Raw genomic sequence first — 15,066 nt, forward strand, 5'->3', positions numbered from 1 at the left:
TGTTGAGATAAATTCTAAGAGACCCAAAAAACTAGAGAAAGGGCCATGTTTGTGGATCATTACAGTCAGTATTGTTAAAATTGTGATGTATTAATTCAACTAACCTTAACCCAAATCCCAGCAGATAGCTTTGCAGACATAGACAGGCTGATCCTCAAGTTCTGTGAAATGCAAAGGACTTGGGGAGCTAGAACAACTGTGAAAGTAAAAGAAAGAAGACTTACTCCCTAGCTCTAAAAGCTGATGAACCAGAGTGGTGAGGCGGAGGTGCGGCGCTGGTAGGAAGCGAGACGCGGGCACAGAACACAGCACCCGGTAACACCGGGTGGAAGCAAGCGCGGGCCTGTCTATCCACGTGCTGTCTACGGCTACTCTGGAAGTGTCACTATGGGAACTGAGGAGCTGCCACAGAGACCTCCTGGTCCACAAACCTAAGAATAGTTACGGTCTATCTTAAGAGAGCACCGAGCAGCCAGGAGGGAGGGACCACAGATAAAAGGCCCACTTTGCTCCGCAATTTGGTAGGAAAGGGTGAAGGAGGCCAGATCCCCTGAGGGCTGCGCACAATTTCTAAAAGGCAGCAAGCCCTTAGCTCATACCATACATAGAAATTAGCTTGGATTGGGTCACCTGCCTAAGTGTAAGAACTAAAACTTTACCAGGGATATAGCTCAGCAGCATAAGCACCTGCTGGCAAGTGCAAGGTCCTAAGCTCAATCCCCAGTGCCAAAATCAAGCAAAAAACCTAGAATAAAACTGAGATTGGCAAAGATTCCCATAAATAAGAATAAAACATAGGATTGTGAAAGAAGAACCTGTAAGTTACACATCACAGAAATCAAAAGGCATGCTCTTGAAAAATACTTTTAGGGGCCAGAGAGATAGCTCAGAGGACTAAAGCACTGCTTAGGCAAGCTTAGGCAAGCACAGGGATGATGGTTCGATCCCCAGCACCACATGCTGCTCCAGCCCTGCCCCCAGGGCAGACTGAGCTGGCCTCAGAGTCCGAGCATGGTGGTACACATCTGTAATCCCAGCACTGGGGAGGCTGGAAACAGAAGGATCACCACAGTATATACAAATCCAATAAAGGACTTGTGTTTGGAACACATTTTTGTTTAAAACTCAGTCACACCAAGGCTGAGGCATCGCATTATTTAAAAATAATTCAATTTTTAAACCTGGGCAAAAGATCTACACAGACTCTTCAGCCAAGAGGATATAAGAGTGACCAAAAAACCCATGAAGAGATGCTCTGCGCCACTTATTAGGGAAATTCACATTCACGACAATGAAATGTCTCATTCCCCCTGAAATGGCCAATGCGACAAGCGCTGCCACCCACACGTCACCGGGAGGGAGAGGAAGCAGAGGCGGCCTCTCCTGGGCATGTGGTACAAGGCCCAGCTGGGAACCAGTCGGCAAGCTCCTACAGTTAGACGCCCACCTCCCGACGCACACCACGCCCTGCCAGGGCAGAGCCTCTGTTCTCCAGGGGAAGGGGCATCTTCTGCAAAGAAAACTGGTTGGCAGCAGGGACAAAACCCTACGCTCATAGCAACAGAGCACAGCCTCCAAACGCTCTGCATGGTGTCCTCAACGTCTGTGGACAGACAGTAACGTCTGCGAAGGTTTCCTAGAGGCAGCAGCAATAACAAAAAGAAGATGGAGAGAAAGTGGTATTTAGTAAGACAAATCAAAACTGTACCTACACAGACTCCGAGAAGGATGTTTCATTGGTAAAAGTAAAAAGCTAGAAAAAAAATAATAAAACAAGTACAATAAATGAAACTGGGAACAAGTGAATGGGTGGAACAAGACGTGGCGGAAGCCCACTGGCATCAGAGCATCAGGCCTCACCCTGCTTGGCACCGCCATTAGACTATGCATCATCTGCGGGCTTCTGTAGAGCTGGGGCCCTCCCGCTATCGGAGAGGACACACACACCGAAGGGCTGGGCACCCATCCACCCCAGGGTTTGCCCAGGACAGTGCTGGCAGATGGATGAGCTGATAACAAAACGTAGTCTGTGTGCACAATGGAAGGGGACTCAGCCCAAAGCAGGAAAGGACCCTGAGCCCACTGCCCTTCAAGGGACCCCAAGACCATGTGCCAAGTGGAAGAGCCAGCCACTGCGGGAACAAATGCTGCACGGTCCCATTCACACCAAGTTCTGGGAAGCGGAAAATTCGGAGACAAGAAGTGGAATGGTTGGCACCAGGGTGCAGCGGTGTGGTGGGGGTGACGGTTTCCACTCAGGAGCATAGAAAATGTAGAGGTGGAGGAACGCCGGCTGTGCAGCAGTGGGACGTGCTTAGGTGTCAAACTCACAACACACAATTACGATGCCATTGGCAGCCACACTTCGAACAAATAAAGTAATTCTGCTGATTTCTGATGGTCTTTGTGTGTGTGTGGTACCGGGGATTGAACTCAGGACCTTATTCTACTGAGCCATCTCCCCGCCCCTCCTCCCCCAACAAATAAAGTAAATATGAACAAATAACAGGAGCAGAGGTAGTGACGTGTGGGCAGCGCTGGCCAGGGCAGGGGCCTGCGAGCTGTGTTCACTCACACCAGGGCTGCAGATCTGTAGGATGGGGAAGGCAGCGCCAGCTGCTGGGGACCCAGGACCACCCAGACGCCGTGCGGGAGTTGGGACAGCGCGGACCATGGCACTGAGCGGATTAAGGAGGAACTTAGTGACCTGGCTCGTGACCCTCCAGCATGATGCTCTGCAGGCCCAGCTGGAGGTGCATTTCGTTGGCGAGCCACGTTGTAGGACCCAGTGGCAGCCTGGACCGCGGCCGTGTATTTTCTTGACAATTCTCTTCCCTACAGCTACCCCTCCGAGCCACCTAAGCTTGCTTTCATGACAAGAGTTGATCACCCAAATGTCGGCGGCATTTGTCTCGCTATTGTGACATCACTGTGGTCTCCTGCTTTGACTGTTGCTAAAGTTCCTTTATCCGTTTGTTCACTGCTGTGGGATCCAAACCCAGATGAACCCCCTAGTGCCAGAGACTGCTCGGATCTAGGAAGCAAGCCAAGTACAGCAGAACACCTTGAGACTGGGCCAGCAGCAGAATAGCCTGCATGATAGCTGGATCAACTGTACGTTACTGCTCCTTTCTGACCTTCTTACCCAGCTGCTCCCCTATCAGACCTCAGCCAGTTTAATTTTATTTCTTGTTTTTACCTCCCTCCATTCAATCACACGCTCATCTGACAAGACTTAAGCTCTTCCAGCTTTGGACAAAAACTGCTTGTAGAAACTGTAAAGTGGCTACAAGAGCGCAGCTGCCCAAGACTCAGGACTTTTTAAAAACTGGAGCATGTGTGTTGTGCGGCCAGTGTCCCCCGACTTGATTAGGAGCTCGCTGCCCGGGCGGGAAGCAGCACGTTCCAGCCGCATCCGTTCTTGTTTGGCTGTCCACTGTTAGAGGTGTGTGACAGGTTTTTCGGAGGCGCAGTAAAGACATGGCAAAGAAAAAAGAAGCCTTTATGAGCTCCAAAGACAAGAGGAGATCACAGGCAGCTGGGGCAGGCGGATCCTCCGGCCGAGACCCAGGCAGCCGGGCTTCTATGGACTTTGTTAGGGGTGGGGTCTGGGGAGGGTGTTGAGAAACAGCCGAGGAGCTGACTGGGTCGTCCCCGAGGTGGTGGCGGCGGGAAAGGTGAAAGGAAACTGCATCCCGCACCGCCGCCACCGGGTTGGAGAAGAAGCCAGAGGGGTCTCTGGGAGGGTAAGCTGTTGTTGTAGGGCTTCAGCGTGTGAGATGACCACAGTGCAGCAGGTCATCCTAGGGCCGAGCCTACCTACCAGCCTGAGGTTACGCGCTGTACTTATGCTCACTAATGTGGCTGGGGAAGTGGTACTGAATTTACAGCACCAGCAGAAGAGGAAAGGTGTTGCATTTATGCATGTTAATACAGGAGCGACCTGCTTCTGTTCTGCAGAGAACAGAAACTGGAACCCAAACACCTTCCATATTCCAAAATGGGGTCTCAAAACACTTTCATTTGAATAGTTAGGAGAAAATAATAAATGTAATGAGCAATTGCTAGGAGGCTTAGAGCCATTTGTCAATATAGTAACACAGCACTGAGTAAATGCAAGTTGTCAATGGATGGCTGATCAGCTAATAGCTCTGCTGCTAGCTGATTTCTTCTTCTTCAATAAAGTTGCATAAACCAATGCAGGAAAAAAAGAAGAATGGCTGTTTGCTCAAACTCTAAATGCATGAGGGCCCTAAGCGCCCCGCAGAGCAGCCCTGGTGTCCTTGCAAGCTCAGTGCCTCGATGACCCACATCAAGGGGCAGCACAGCCTGATCCAGCATTCTTCGGTCGCTGCTTGGACTTCGGCTCACGATCTCAGGGCCGCCCCAGCCCTGGCCCCTCACCCCCTCCTTGACCCAACAGCCAAGGCTCCTCTCCTCCGAGTTGAGGCCACGCTGGTCTGGGGCCTTGTGGTCCTGAGCCCGTCCCCAGGGGTTCACCGCGCATCAAGCACCCTTGGTCTGTGCTCAGGGTTCTGTCAACTTAAGTTTCCTCACAAAGAGTGCGCTCTTCTCTAACTAGCAAGACCGGAACAGTAAAGGAAGAAAAATCTGTACCATTTCTAACAGCATTAAGGTATGTAGACAAGAATAAACTTAAACTTGGCAACAGACCTACCAACTCACAACATGACATGGAAAATGCAACAAAGGCCTAAGTGAAGGGAGATCGGAGTCAGAGCGCCAGGGCCTGCGCCGCTAGCAAGTCATTTTTGCAGACTCAACAGAGCCCCAGACAAGATCCTTAGGAGCAGGAAGTTTGGGGCCAAAGCAAAAAAGGCTAATTCTAGAATTAAAAGCGTAAGGATAGACAATATGGAGCAAAAGACCAGCGCCGGAGACTTGTGGTGCCTGCTGTCGAGGCTTTAGACACAGCCACAAGGGTCAGCCAGAGCGGCCTGGCTGCAGATAGCTCAGGAAGACAGAAAAGCCCAGGACCAAACCCACATGTAAAGGACAATGGACCCATCTCACCTAAACAATTCATCACAGGACAAACACTCTCTGGATCAAAGATACCAGGTATCAATACAGGAAAATCTCTGGACTCCAACCCTCAATTGCATCACATAAAAAACAATTAGACCTCAAGAGAGAACATAACACATCTATAAGACACTGGAGGAGAAACTATTTACAACTTAGGGCTTGGCCAAGATCTCCAAGGATACCAAAAGTACAAACACAATTTTTTTAATGAAATCACTGAAAAAAATGAGAAGAAAACATAGGCAATACAGTACCTGTCTCTGGCAAAACATTTATACCACTGCTCTAAACACTGCAAATATAAAAAGAAAACCTAATAAGAAACAAAGAGGAGGGGCCGGGGAGATGGCTCAGTGGAATAAGCGCTTCCCTGGCAAGCGCAAGGGCCTGAGTTCAATCCCCAGTTCTGCCAAAAAAAAGAAACAAAGAGGAGAAGTTCCACCCTCAGCTATTGGGCGAATGCAAACTGAGGTGACCACAACAAGCCCCAGTGTCAGAGAAAAATTTGAATAACTGATGAACTGTGAAAAACCCAGAATCCTGATGGAGCCCTGAGGTGTCTGGCGGTTGGTTCTAAGCTCTTGCTGTCCCATCTATGGAACTGGGCAGGGCCACCGATGAATGTGAAAAAGTAACACAGACACCGCACAATTTATTTATTTATTTATTTATTTGGACAGGGGCTCACACTGTGATTCAGCCTGGCCTTGCACCTGTTCTGGTATCCCAGGCTGGCCTTGAACTCATGCGGAAACTCCTGCCTCGGCCTCCTGTGCTGGGATCACAGGCATGTGCCATCGTGCCCAGCAATGACATTTATTTACAGCAAAAGGGAAAAAAAGTGAAGAAGAGAAGTGCGAAAAGGGCTCAGGGAGGTGAAAAGCGTCCCGCACGCGGATGGCTGCTGTGGAAGCAGGACAGCAGGGCCGCGACGGCCAGGTCAACAGCACCGTCCTCTACATCTTTGCTCACCGCCTGCCGCAGCTGTTCGGCACCTGAGCCCTGGCGGGTCCCCAAGTTCCTTGGGGCCCACAGTTGAAGCCCTGGTGCCAGCCGGCTTCCTCCCTAATCTCCTGCCTCCCTTACTTCCCGGGTAGGAAGGAGCAGGGAGTAGTCCTCCGGGGTACGAGCTCTGCAGCTTGTCATCAACTCGGGGCGACTCCACCCATCAGCAGGGATTCGCCCCACGGGCTCAGCCAGGGCAGCGCTGCGCACAGCCACAGAGCACACCCGCCCTAGCCACAGCAGCCCAAATGAGCGTACCCTACAGGGCCACCCACAAGCCGCGCTGTGTCGCCCAGTGGAGCAGCGTGCTGTCATCCCCTCCCATACACCTAGCTCAGGTGGAGCCAGAACACCTCTGTGGAAGATGCTGATCAAGCACGCGGTGTGCTTCCACCCTTAGGAATTCCAGGCCAGCAAAATGCCCCTGCAGCACGGATCTAGCCAATCAGCGGTCACCTGAGCCACTGTGGCAGGAGAGACAAGGCAGGGCCGTGAACTCTGGGGCTGAGGGATGCCTTGTGTCATCTTCACAGACTGGGACTCACTCTGGGAGGCGGGAAGGCCCCTGGGGCCTTAGGTCAGAGAGAAAATCCACTCAGTCCTGGTGACGTGGAATTCAACAGAAGACTGTACTCCATCTGGGGACACGAGTGCTGGTAAGCGGGACGCAACAAAAAGCTCTGTTCACAGCAGTGAGCAGGACAGGAGTGTGCGGGGCGGCTCAGTGCGCGAAGGGCTAGGTCGGCTTTCCTAGGAGAGGCAGGGCCCAGCCATGGGCTCCAGGAAGGCAGGGAAGCATCCGACAGTGTACCAGAGGGAAGCCCTGGGGGCACAGGGATGGCCAGCAACACAGGCTCGGCCCACAAGCCACAGGACTAAACCCAACCCTGGACGCCTGAAGGCCGCCCCCTGGGTGGCACCCCGCTAAGTAAGCAGCACATCACATGGCCTGGTATTGTCTCTGAGCAGAAGGGCAACACCTAGAATGCCACTTGGTCTGTGGGCAAGCGCAGAAGGCAGCCCTGCGCTGCCGCCCGTGCTGCCCAGGGTCACCACTCCAGCTCGCAGCTGTCAGAGCGGCAGGGTGCTGACATCACTGACAAAGGGACAGCAGCTTTGTGTGTGAGGGAGCAGTGGCTTCGAGCTGCGACAGCCCTCTGCACCCCTGGGAGACTCAGGGAGGGGATGGGGTGCAGAGAAGGGATCCACGGGGATGCTCCACCCCAGCTGTGGGGCACCCCGCTGCTGACAGCGAGACGACAGCTGCTTCCCACCCGGCTCCACCCAGTCACACCCCAGCTTGGGCCGGAGCCTCAGGCCACTATTTTATAGACCAAAAAGCCCACGGAATGAAGTTGTAGAAACTGTAGCTTTGGATCCAAGGAGGAGAGAAGCGGCTTGCAGGACCCCAAGCTCCCCTGGTGGACAGACTTCCGGCCAGACTCCCACAGACCTCATCCTAAGGCAGGTCCCCGTCTCCCACTGTTGGCCTCAGCCTGCACCTGTCAGTCAAGGGATCACCAAGGAGAATGGGGGGCAGGAACATGCCCCCTGAGATGGCGGGGGAGAGAGGGCTCATAGCCCAGAAACGCAGAACAGAGCACTCGCCCAGCACCAGCATGTGACAGATGGGGAAACTGAGGCATGGGGACGGGGCCCCAGAAGTGGTCTTGGTCTCTGCAGCCTACAACCCTCTGCACTACTCTACAGTAACGAGCAGCAACGTCACCTTTCCACAGGGACAGGACTCCAACTGTGACCCTGCCAAGCTGGGTGACAAGGTGAAGAGACACAGAGCCATTCTCCCGGTCCTGAAGCCACACTATTCCACCTCCAGTGTAAGGCAGTGAATGCGGGAGGGTCCTGGGGGATGCTCCAGCCTGGCCGCCCGCACCGCAGTTCTCCCTCGATCATGGAGCCACCCCTTGCCCTGCAGCCTTCTTACACATGGGGTCGCCTCTTAGGTCTGTGATGGGGCTGGAGGGTCTGCATTTCCAACCAGCACCTGGTAACCCCAACTCTCCAGTTCATGGGTCTCACTGGGGAAGCTAAGCCCCAAGCCACGGGGCTTGAGGCACCTCAAGGAAAGGGTGTTTGATGATGTCCTTAAGAAACAATAAAGAGGCCTTCACAGACCCTGAAGTCAAGTCATCTCCCCACACAAGCAGGCAGATAAATAAGCCATGACATCCCCAACCTGGCCTGTGCTTGGCAGCTGGTGGATGAGCCCCACTTTGTCACACTCCGCGAGACCTGAAGCGACTCAGGAGCACTTCAAGTCTGCACAGCCTCGCCCAGCTAGTCGGGCTGACGTGACAGCCCATCTGGCCCCGTGACCACCCTGGCATGCGGCTCCGGCCTGCGCTGCTCGTCATCTGGGACGGCCTTCAGAGGACCCCAGAGGGCTGAGCAGCCACAGCAGAGATGAAGGCTCAAAACATTTGCCATCCTGTCGCCAGCCTGAACCCTGAACTCCCTGGCAGTCCTGTGTACTCTCAGACTCTCTCACTTGCAGGAGTGACAGGCAGGTGCCAGGACCCACGCGCTTCCAACTGGCAGCTGCCAAGTCGCAGTTATCACAGCCCGAGCACTCCAGGCCAGCTGGACCAGGTGCGGGCACCAAGCAAACACTTGGACTCATTATATCTCATTATCATGATAAAAACATGCCCACGAGCACCATGGCAGCCCCCTGGGCCCTGTGGGTGCAGGCACCTGACCCCGAGAAGTGTGCCATTCCCACGGCAGCCTGCGAGCCGCCTTGGCACCAGCCCTGGTGAGAGCCCAGACGCGCACAGGGCTGGAGAAGGCACCGAAGGCCGAGGTCCACTGGATAAGCCAGCCCACTGCTCTCACAGCAAAGGACAGTCCTGAGAGGGAAAACAGCCTGCAGCTTCGGAAAGAACCTGGACTTTTACAGAAAAAGATTGCCTGCGTCTGCTCTAGTATTCAGGAATTAATCTCCAAAAGCTGACACTCAAGACAAAGGATCCCATTCTAGTACGGTAGAGCGCTTTGGCTCTCGGGGCCTGGAAGAAGAGCACTGCAAGGGCGGCCTGGGGGCCGAGAGCAGGGCCGGGTGTGACGGCGGCCTCCACCTGCCCAAATCCCCAGGCTCCACTGCTCCTGCTCTTGTGGCAGGTCTGTGCGTGGCTCTCTCTCCGCTGCCCCTTCCTACAGCGGTGCCTCTGAGCCCTTCTGAGCCCTAAACGTCTGTTCAGAGTAAGTGCTGCTGCCCTCTTGCCCTGCCAGGCCAGAGGGGGAGCCTCGGGCTCCCGACAGCAGGCACAGGATCCAGCCTCAAGCTGTGCCAGCGAGAGAAGGCTGAGCCCCTCCCCGGGGACAGGCCGGCATCTGTTCCAGTCCCGGCTCCTGGCAGATGGATCCCAACACAGAGCATATGGGCACAGCGACTGGGCAACACATGTCAAGGTGTTAATGGAAGCAAATTAGAGGAGCCGGGGCTCACACACTGGAAGTGCCGGGGTTGGGAGCTGCCGCCCTCAGAACAGATGAGAGCCAGGCTCCAGGAAACCGCGTGGCCCAGGCAGCAGCCCAGAGCAAGGCTCTGGGAGTCCGGGGCCAACATCCTCCCCGGCCACGTGGGCGGATGCCTGGCATGCCCTGTGCAGCACTTCACCTCCACACGCAAAGGGAGAGCGAGGAGCATTCATCCGGAGCCCCGCTAGTTACTCTGGTTTTTTTCTAAACGTCGTATGTGAAGAACTTAACGGAGCCCTTAACATATGCAAGAACCCTCTGAAGTGTTGACAACCGCCACCATAATTATGATCTGTAAAAAGGAAGCTGTTAAAGGATAATCCGCACCTTAAAGAGTGGTTAGGACTAAATAAAGGTGACAGAGCACACGCGACCACGTGGCCACCACAAGCAAGTGCTCAAAAAGCTGGAGCAATTTCTCTTCTGGAGAAACCAAACTGCCTCCCTTGTAGACTTCGTGGAACACCAACGACTCAGTGAGAACTGCTTTTCTAAACAAGTTGATATTTTAAAAAATGTAATAGGTCACAGAAACTGGAGGGCAGGGGCCAACAGTTAGCAGGAGAGACAAGGAGCACACCACAAGTTTACGGAACTCACTCAGGGACAGAAAACTAACCTCTGACGAGCCAGGCCGGCTCACTGCGCAACAGGCACTGCCGGAACACGAGCGAGCTGAGGGGTCCTCAGCTCCCTCACCTTTGCCTCAACGAAGCAGAAAGGCTCCTTCTCCTGGTGTGACGCATGTGGACAGCACATGTCCCCCTGAAGGGGGCCCCAAGAGAAGTGTTCTTTCAATGCCTACAACAGTAGAGCCCACAGCTAAACGACTGAATACCACACACACTTGGGTTCCCTTGTCCCCAGGATGAGGGCCAGGGAGCCCCAAGTCGCCCGCCTAGCAGCCGAGGACAGTCTCACTGGAGCCGCTCGGCGGCTTCCCGGTGCTGGGCCTCTGTGCACACTCAGTTCCACCTCCGCGGCCCACAGCGCCTGACCCGCTGTACCTGTGCTGGTCACCTGCGAGGCTCAGGCAGTCTCCGGCCCTCCTCCTGCCCACTTGCAAATGCTATCTCTGTCTCCTCTCCTTGTTCTGTGCTATCCTGGGGGTTCGTCCAGCAGTGACTTTCCACACAGCGATCCTACATTTGCACCCTCTTGTGGAGCCTCTTCTCTCAATTCTAAACTCACCTTTCCAGCTGCCTGCTGTAAGGAAGCTGAACTCGCCTTAGCCTTGCCGAGGAATGCCGCAGACATGACTAATCGCATGGGTAGAGGTGGGGCCTGCAGCCTATGCAGCTTTAGGGTGGAGATAAATGATGGAAACGAAACTGGAGGAAGCTGAGCAGGAATCTGCCTTGCTCAGTGACGGAATCGCTGATCTGATGTGGTGACTGCTCAGTCTCTGCAGCTTTGCTTTCTGTCCTTTCTCCCTGACTTCCTGGGCCTCCTTGCCCTCAAATGCCTGAAGCAACTTTCGGCTCCCCACCCCATCCCATGACTGTCCCTCGTGTCTCCCACTTACTCCGACTGAACCGTCCCACACTTGGCACCACTGCCAAGCGGTCGCCCAGGCCCGCCCAGCCTGCCTGGCCCACTGCCCTCCTCTCACCCAGACCCCTGGAAAAGCCCTCTTTCGCCCCACCCTATGTCCTAGCTTCTACTCTCAAGTGCCTCAGAACTTCCACACCAAGAGGAAGGTACAACGCCTGCAGCACCTGAGTGACGGGCATCCAGAAAGCCTTCGGGCCTTATTCCTGCAACTTTTCAGTAGGTCTGATCAATTTCAAAATGAAGAAAGGAAAGTAAAACACTCTGTGAGCCCTCCCCCGGGGCAAGCAAGGGACTCTCCGCTTGAAGCCCACCACGAGACAGGCTCTTCCACCACTGTGCTGTGTACATGGCCTGTGCCCCCCGCCCCCGGGGCTGGGTCTGAGTGCTGGGAGCTGGTCCTCAGTGTGGCGACCTGAGGAAGCTGCGGCACCCTTCAGAGGCAGGGCCAGTGTATGGTCACTTTTGGGCCTTCCCAGCCTGCCCGAACCCAAAGCCGATCAACAAACTCTGGACATCCAAATTTCAGCCTCCAGCACCATGTGTGAAATAAAACGTTTTCTTTATAAACTGCACGGCCTCAGCATGTTTCCTGACAGCCATAGGAAAATGGCTCTCTCTCATGCCTACTTCACTGTGCTTCGCAAGAGGAACACAGAACACAAGCCCACAGCCTGTCACTAGATCTCAGGGCCATAGGAAGGGAATGACAAAGGGGTATGCAGGGTGGGGGGCCAAGGGGGCTCACAGGTGAGGCACACACTGAAGAACCAGGCAGCCCCTGGACGGGTGGCCCGCAGGCACCCCGCTGGTGCTCCTACGAGTATCACCGTGTACACCTGCTTCCCTCGGGCCCCAGGCCTCCTCAGCAGCAGTCCCAGGGGCCAGCAAGCTCCTGCCGTAACAGGCCACCCACACCGCTGCCAGGAACTAGGGCCTGGTGGAGAAGAGATTGGGACATCTGCCAGCCAACAACGGCTTGCACAGGACACGCTGATACACAAATTAATTTTCTTGTTGGAAGACAGGATGAGGTCACAACACTCTTGTTATCAAAGGGGAGATGTCAAAACATTCTTTGTCTGCGTCTACTGTTAACACTGGCATACAAGCCAAAAGAGCCACGACCTCTAACAACAACACTTCCATCCCCAAGGCTGGAGAAGGCAAAGTCCAAAAGCCCTCGCAGACACCCAGGGGGCTCCAAGCTTGTTCACCTAGAACCCCTCCAGGGCCAAAGGCGGGCAGCAGAAGCAGGCTGTGTTGCAGGCACCTTGCAGGGGGGCACACAGAAGCACCGCACAGCTTGGAAGAGGTCTGAACCAGAGATGGCAGGCAGGTCCCAGCCTCCAAAAAACCTGACTGATTCAGTGACCACTTGAGAGGCTGAGATTTAAAAAAAAATAAGTGTGTATTCATGTGGAGGACCATCTGGACGACTCTTCTCGACAGCAGAGCAGTTGTCTCCGTTTGGGCTGAGGTTGGCCCCATTCCCGTGTACCACATGTACAGAGCTGGCCAGGACTTCTCCTCATCCCTTCAGTTGGCTTTGGGCAGTGCAGTCGGTCCAGCCAAGGCGCTGATGTGTGGTCTCTGAAGCAAGGAAACAGGGCAGTCTTTCTCGCCCCCCTACCCACCCAAATAAACATGTGCTCCACACTGTCAGCTGGGACTCCCGTAGATGAGCCTGTGACTTCCCGGGCACAAAGGATTACACATCTGAGCTAAAGCACCAGCTCCAAAACACGGGACACTGTCTTAGTTGGGTTACGCAGGTTCTCCTCTGCACAGCCCTCTCTCTGCACACCGCAGGCGTGATCTCAGGCCTCCTGCCCACCCCGGATCACAGCAGGCCCCTGCTTCCGCCACACTCACAGTCACGCATCCCCAGGCCACTCCCTTCGTGAATTAATAAAACCCAAGCAGCTGGCCCTAGGACCCCAGAACCACAGAAAGGCCTCAGTGTCTTTCTTCTGACCGTGAGCTGCACTGGAGTGGTAGACTGGAACTGACTCACTAGAAATCCAGTAACTTTTCCCTGAGATTACAGATAGCAACTTCCTGGGCTGTGACAAGCACTGGGCAGGACCTCTATATTCAGAGGCAGGGTTCAAGAGCTCACTGCTGTAGCAGCAATTAATAATCAGTGCTCAGACGCCTGCCACATGTGTCCCTCGCTGTGGCCTAAACTGCACCCAAGCCCGTATGGCTTTCTAAGACTGAGGCACGGCCAGCCGCTCCAGCAGCCCTGCATTTGGCTAAAGACAGCTGTCTCTCACGAACTCACGCTGAATGGCTCTTGACTTCCCAAAACCTGCAAGAATGACATCGGCAATGATTACAGTTATCAGCAAAACCACCAAAACTCCGCGACTCTGCCAAAGGGAAGCACAAGCAGGCTCTGCACACATCCGGGATGCACCGTCCCGCCTCGCTGAAGAACAAAGGACGCGAGCTTGCGGAGACGCTGTTCTTGGCCCCAGCAAACCATCCTTTCTGGTGCAGCCCCAGGCCGGAATAGCCAGGTCCTTCTGCAGACCACAGCCATGTTACAGAAATAACCAAGGAAACCCAGACAAAGCTGAGAGGTGCGGTTCCAGGACTCAGGAGCTCCCACAACAGGTGGGAGAGGGTGGACGACAGGACGGCCACATGGGTGCTGTCTCTGCCATGGTCGAGTGGCTGTCACAAGTGTCATTATCCCCACTGACCCTGGGCAGGTCCTGACCACAGCAAATTCTACAGTAAAAGCCTAGAGAAGGAATAGAGCTTGCCAGGCTCTGACTCAAGCACCGACGACGCAAGCGTTCGCCAAAACAAAGGAATACCATGGACTCGGGAAGCTCTGCCTCCAGGCCAGAGAAATGTGAGGACCAGCTCGCTCATGCCACAGGAACCCCAGCTGGGCCTCAGGGAAGTCACCTCTCCGGGTTAGCTTCTGTGATCACCTGAAGCAGCCCTGCATGGATAATCCTGTGCTAGGACCCAGCCAGGGCTGGCTGTTCTCCCACCTGACAGGAACACTGTCTCCCCGACACTGAGGATGGCTTCTGAGCGGTGCAGCTCGAGGCCCGCTGCGTGGAGAAGAACCGAGCGGCCCTAACTTTACGCATGATCGCGAGACACACTCCTTATGAGAGCAGCATGAAGGCGCAGCTGCGGGCCCGCGTGTGCCCAGCGTGGAGGCAGGTGGACTCTCATTTAATAAAACTCCCACACCTCAGTCTGACTCTGCTCAAATTCCTGACTTCTGGGTGACACTAAATTGTAGGTATCGCAGGCCTGTCCGGGCCTCCCACCCATCCTGGATAAGAGATGTCGCTGTGGCTGTCATTTGCAGCTCTGCTTTTGCAGAACTGTACACTTCCTGTTACCTGCCTGGCCAGCCAGATTAAGCCGCACCTGACAGCAGGCACTAAGGCTGTGCCACCTTTCACTCTACAGTGGCATCACCCTCAGAAAAGCGGTGGCCAGTGCCAGTCCCTCAGAGGAGAGATGCAAAGAAGAGAAAGAGGACAGAAGCTCCGCCAGGCAGGACCAGGGACCAGCTGTCGCTGTCACTGGAGAAAACACTTTCCCCGCGAGCAACTCGAGACTTTCACAGGATGTGTGCCAGATGCGGACTGGGTGAGCAAGACGGAGCCTCCAAATTCTTCTGCTGTTTCCCCACATACAGCTTGAGCTTCCAAATCTGAAATCTGCAATGCTTCCAAATACCAAACTTTTTAAACTTCATAAAGTTCAATTTCAGATTTCTAGATTAGGGATGTTCAACTGGTAAAGTCAAGGCAAATATCCCAACATGCAAAAAGTTTTACATGTGCAAGTACTTCTAGTCTCTGCAAGTACTTCTGGTCCAAAGGCTGGCAAGATAGCTCAGCAGACTAAGCGCCTGCTTAGGCAAACACAGAGACCTGGGTTCAACCTCTGGCACCACATGCCACACCAGTCCCACCTTGG

General features: G+C 54.4%; 1 protein-coding gene across 2 annotated transcripts in view; it reads right to left on the bottom strand.

Moving 5' to 3' along the window:
* Afap1 (actin filament associated protein 1) overlaps nt 1-15,066 on the bottom strand; it is a 113,824-nt gene that overhangs the window by 73,949 nt on the left and 24,809 nt on the right. The window contains exon 1 of one of the 2 annotated variants that reach the window (XM_023699824.1): nt 1,448-1,468. The exons of the other annotated variant lie outside the window; for it this stretch is intronic. The gene's annotated coding sequence lies outside the window, so the exon portion shown is untranslated. Of the gene's footprint in view, nt 1-1,447; nt 1,469-15,066 lie in introns of those variants that run through there. 2 annotated transcript variants of the gene reach the window in all.

This window comes from Octodon degus, unplaced genomic scaffold, assembly GCF_000260255.1.
Source record: "Octodon degus isolate 3935 unplaced genomic scaffold, OctDeg1.0 scaffold00006, whole genome shotgun sequence".
Lineage (NCBI taxonomy): Eukaryota > Metazoa > Chordata > Mammalia > Rodentia > Octodontidae > Octodon > Octodon degus.